The sequence below is a fragment of the Mandrillus leucophaeus genome, unplaced genomic scaffold (genome assembly GCF_000951045.1).
Source record: "Mandrillus leucophaeus isolate KB7577 unplaced genomic scaffold, Mleu.le_1.0 Scaffold847, whole genome shotgun sequence".
NCBI lineage: Eukaryota > Metazoa > Chordata > Mammalia > Primates > Cercopithecidae > Mandrillus > Mandrillus leucophaeus.
In genome coordinates, this window is record NW_012109219.1 from 926,309 (window position 1) to 931,472 (window position 5,164).

A 5,164-nucleotide genomic window follows, 5' to 3' on the forward strand; every position below is an offset into this window, starting at 1 on the left:
ATCTCAGCTCACTGCAACCTCTGCCTCCTGGGTTCAAGCGATTCTCCTGCCTCAGCCTCCTGAGTAGCTGGGATTACAAGTATGCACCACCACACCCGGCTAATTGTGTATTTTTTTAGTAGAGACGGGTTTTCACCAGGTTAATCAGGCTGGTCTTGAACTCCCGACTTCAGATGATCTGCCTGCTTCGGCCTTCCAAAGTGCTGGGATTACAAGTGTGAGCCACTGCACCCGGCTGTAAGCAGCAGCTTTAACCAGGGACATGTATTTTTATCACCCCCCTCTAGCTCTTCTCTTCATGGACATCATTACAGCACTGTCCATTACTCACTAGCCTTTCTGCTCTCCATTCCATGCCACCTTGTGCTGCTGGGATCATCTTCCCAGAACACAGCCACAATCAGATCACATGCTATCATGTGTTACAAAGCATGCAGTACACGCTACCACACAGTCATATTGCAGGTCATCATGTGCTGCATGGCACGCAGTACACACTGCCACACAGCCATATCATATACCATCATCATATATCACATGTCACACAGTAAGTGTTTCTGTTTTCTTAGATTCTGTATTTGTCTATTAGGCATCCATTCACAACAGGGCCAATTATTTAACTATTTTTTTTAACTTCTGTATTCTTGATGCTCTGGCACTTGGGGGCCCTACAGACCCAGGGAGAAACTGCCCTTGTGAAGGAAGGCCAATTCGTAGAGATAGCAAAGGACTCAGGTTGGAACGCACCTTTCATAGGCAAACTAAGTAATCCATTATCTATTCCCCCAACTGCCTCTCTGTGTAAAGCTCACACGCCAAGCCCATATTTCCCATGCCCTAAATCATCTCAGGACTAGGTACCCAGCAACTAGAGAAGTCCCTGGAATTATTCAAACTGGCCAATCCTGAACTGTTCCCCAGGGAAGTCTCAATAAAGGCTCTGGCTTCTGCCTTCCACTCATGCCTTTCTGCCTCCTGGCCAAACCTGGTGCTCCTCCGTGGCCCTTTATGGTGGACTGTGCTTCTTATTTCAATGGGAACTGTGAGTAACATTGAATTTTTCTTTCAATAGCGTTGACCTGTTCATATTGTCATTCAGTCATCCCTCCATGAATGAAATCCCAGGTATAACTTTAATACAATCCTACCACACAATCAAATCACACACTATATCACACTTTACATGGTCCATGTATTGCCTGGTCATGTCACCTGCTATCATCGCATGTCACAGAGTGCACACTACAACATGCCATACCACACGCTATCATATATCACGTGACACACAGCACACACTACTCCATGATCGTACGACATGCCAAAACTGTAATCACTCCACCACCGTAAAGGGTGCATCCCATCCTACTATTAATATATTAAGTGTAGATTTTCTGCCAGGTAATTCCATCTAAGTGAGGATGTTTCATTGCAAGACACAAATCCAGAATCAAAATGTCTTAAACAAACAAGGATACTTGGTATTTTCCATATCTAGTTAGGTAAGTAACTTTAACCTCAATTTAGAGAAGAGGAAACTGGGACTCAGAGGTGTTAACTGACTTGCCTAGCACAAAAAAAAAATGCTGGTAAGTGTCCAAGTCATGACTTTTAACTCCATATTCTAGGTCTCCAAAGCCCTTACTATGGAGACTCCATATCTGCCTTGCTCCACACTCTCCTTACTCCGTACCTACCTTGAGCTGCCTGGTTTGAAATTTTCTTTGCCTCCCCCATTTCTTATTCTAAGAGGTCAGAGTGAGGGAGCTCTTGCTAAAAGCCAAAACTGACACTTTTTCAATTTTGAGCCAGTGAATCAAAAATTGTATATGGTGTATTTTGGGAAATGTTTAAAATTCCATGGTCTGGTTCTTGCCCTCAAGGAACATCCAGACTGGTGTGAGAGACAAGGCATTGAAGCTTAGGCAATCTCTGGAGATCCATAAAATGGGTTCAGTCTGTAATTGTGCAGAGCAGAGGAGAAGCTGGGGTGGGCTGCAGACCACCTAGACCTTGCAGCTGGGTAGGATTTTCATGAGTGAGTGAGGAGCATTCAAAGTGAAAGTTGCACCATAAGCAAGGGCAGGGAAGCAGGAATTTATGGAAACATTAGTAGATATTAAACAAGAAATCCTCCAAATGATTGGCACCCCCCTGCTCTCTTCTCTTCATACTCCCACCTGTCCTTTCCTATAAGGAAAGAGGTATGAACGAGCTAATAGTGCAACTACACTTTCTTTTTCTTGAGAATTCCCTCTGGCCCCCCTGCCTGCCATTTTCTCTACAATCACAATCTCTTACTGTCTGTTGACTCCTTCCCTTTAGATGCATGTAAACATCCCTAAATCGCTCCTACCTTAAAGAAAAAATGGTCTCACACACCTGCTTCCATCTTTCTCTTTCCTTCACAGCCCAACTTCTTCACAGAGCAGTCAATGCACTGAATTCCACTCCTTACGTCTACCTTCCACCTACCACAGCCTGAATTTCATCCTTGTCATGCCTTTTGACATTTTCACTGGGATTGTCAAAGGTTTCCATTGTCCAGTCGTTTCTGCCCTTGATCATGCAGCATTTGGTGCTGGCTCTGCTCTCACAGGGAACCCTTTTCTGGTTCCTCGAATCTCACCCATTCCTGGTTCCTCAAATCTCGCTCATTCCGGGTTTGGCACTCATTCTCCTTCTGGCGTCCTTTGGAAAATCCTCCTCCTCTGCCCCTCCTTAAATGCCAGTGCTCTTCATGATGCGGACCTGGACCTTTCATCGCTGTGCATGCTGTACCAGGGATCACCAACCCCTGCTTTGACTTCAATTCCTGTGAGTCTCAAATTTGTGTCTTTGGTCCAGAGCTTTCTCCTGAGCTTCCAGTACTAACGGACATCTGTACTAGTTCATTTTCACGCTGCTGATAGAGACATACCCGAGACTGGGTAATTTATAAAGAAAAAGACGTTTAATGGGCTCACAGTTCCATGTGGCTGGGGAGGCCTCACAATCATGGCAGAAGGAAAAAGGCACATCTTACAAGCAGCAGGCAAGAGAGAATGAGAACCAAGTGAAAGGGATTGCCCCTTATAGAACCAGCAGATCTCATGAGACTTACTCACTACCATGAGAACAGAATAGGAGAAAGAGCCCTCATGACTCAATTATCTCCCACCGGGTCCCTCCCACGATATGTGGGAATTATGGGAGCTACAATTCAAGATGAGATTTGGGTGGGGACACAGCCAAACCATATCAACTTCTTACCAGGGTGTTGTCCCCCAAGGCTGTCAAACTCAACATGTCTGAAAACAAGTTGACCATCTCTTTCCCCTAGCTCCATGCCTGCTCCCTTGCTTCTACAAACAACTCTACTACCCTCCTGGAGCCAGAAACCTGGGCCTAGCCCTCAATTTTCCTGTCACTGCCCACAGGCAATCGGTGACCACCTCTCACGGACTCTAAATGTCAAGCACACATATCCCCACTGTTCTCTCGATCCCTCCTGCCACCACCCTGGTGACACCACCATCATCTCTCTCTCATCTGGATAATGGAGGCAACCTCTTAACCGAGCTCCTTGCTTCCATTCTTCCTCCCTCACAGCTGTTTCTCTGTACTGTAGCCAGAATGCACTTTCAAAAATTCAAATGTGGTCCTGTCACTCCCGTGTTTAAAATCCTTCAGTGGCCCTTAGGCTATCGCTCTTCCCCGGGTGACCTGGCTTGCCTCTCCTATCTCATCTGTGACCATATTCCCCTCACATTCTTAGCCCTGTTCTTCCAGGATGTCTTTCGTTTCTAGAGTGTCTCATTCTCTCTATTGCCTTTGAGTCTATGGAGATGCTGGTCCCCCTTGTCTGCAACACTCTGCCTCCCAAATGCTTTCCTTGATATTTTGAGACTGGGAGAGGTGTCCTTCCTGTCTTCTGTATGGCATCCTTTGCTTCCTTTGCATACCATGCATCAAATCTGTCTGATTTGACTCAAGACTGTGAGCTCCACGAGGTTTAAGACCATGGCTAACGTTTCAGTTGCCAAGTCCCCTGGATCTAGCATTGTGCTTAGCACACAACTGGCATTCAAATTTCTGTTAAACAAAGAAAAAAATTGTATGCAATGACTTTGACACGATCCTTTTCTTTCTAAGTTCATTGATGAAGGGGGCTAAAGATGATAAATTGACAGTTATAAGAATGTATAACTTCTTATATCTTCTATGAAGAGAAAAACCCTTGTATGAGAAGACACCAGAACTTGGAGTTCTGACTCAGAATTTAAAATTTTCAATCTAAGGTTATAGACATATAGAATATTTGTGCTGAAAGGGCCATCAGATACCGCCATTGCCCAACCTCCTGATTTTACGTATGAGGAAATTGACATGTAAGTTGTCCAAATCTGTAATGAACCTAAGCTAGAACCAAAGTCTTTGGGGTTTCATGGCTACACACAGTGAAGCCACACAGTTTCTCAGTCTCATGGCTCTTCCCACAGCTGGGGTTAGCACCGTGCTCCAGTTCCAGGCAGGAAGTCAGCCTGTACACACAGCTGTTGTCACTGACCACATCTTATTTTCCTCCCTGGACCTACCCTGAACTCAGAGTACCTGGGAGGCTGCTTTTCTCTGAAACAACCCACATGCAGCCCAGGTGAAAGAAATTAATCTGCCACAATTTTCTGTCATCACTCCCCATAAAGACAGCATGCTCAACTATCAGACTTGGGAGTCTCCCATCTTTTTGTTCCAAAGGGTAACACTAAAATCCTTTCTCCCTAATCTCATGCTGCTGCCAGAATTTTTTTTTTTTTTTTGTAAAATGATGTTCTTTCCAGATGCCTGTTTATCGTTATCAGATGGTTCTTTCATAAAATGTCCATGTGCTCACATTGCTCTCCTAGGTACTATTCAAAGTACACAGGAAAATTAGTCAACGCTGCTCCAGTGACAGAAATTTTAGAACTCACACACAAACAAGCTGTCTTTAGGCTACATGCACTTAGGGTTGGGCTGCTCAGACCTGGCCTAGTACTCAGAGGTTTTAGTCGCTCTTACAAACAGACACTTAGTTCTGGAGAGGAGATAAAGAAAGGAAGAGAGCTCCCGTGTTTACCCCTAAGGTCAACTACTTCTCTCTGCCTTACATAAGTGACAAAGAGGTGAGATTACCCAGAAGACAAAT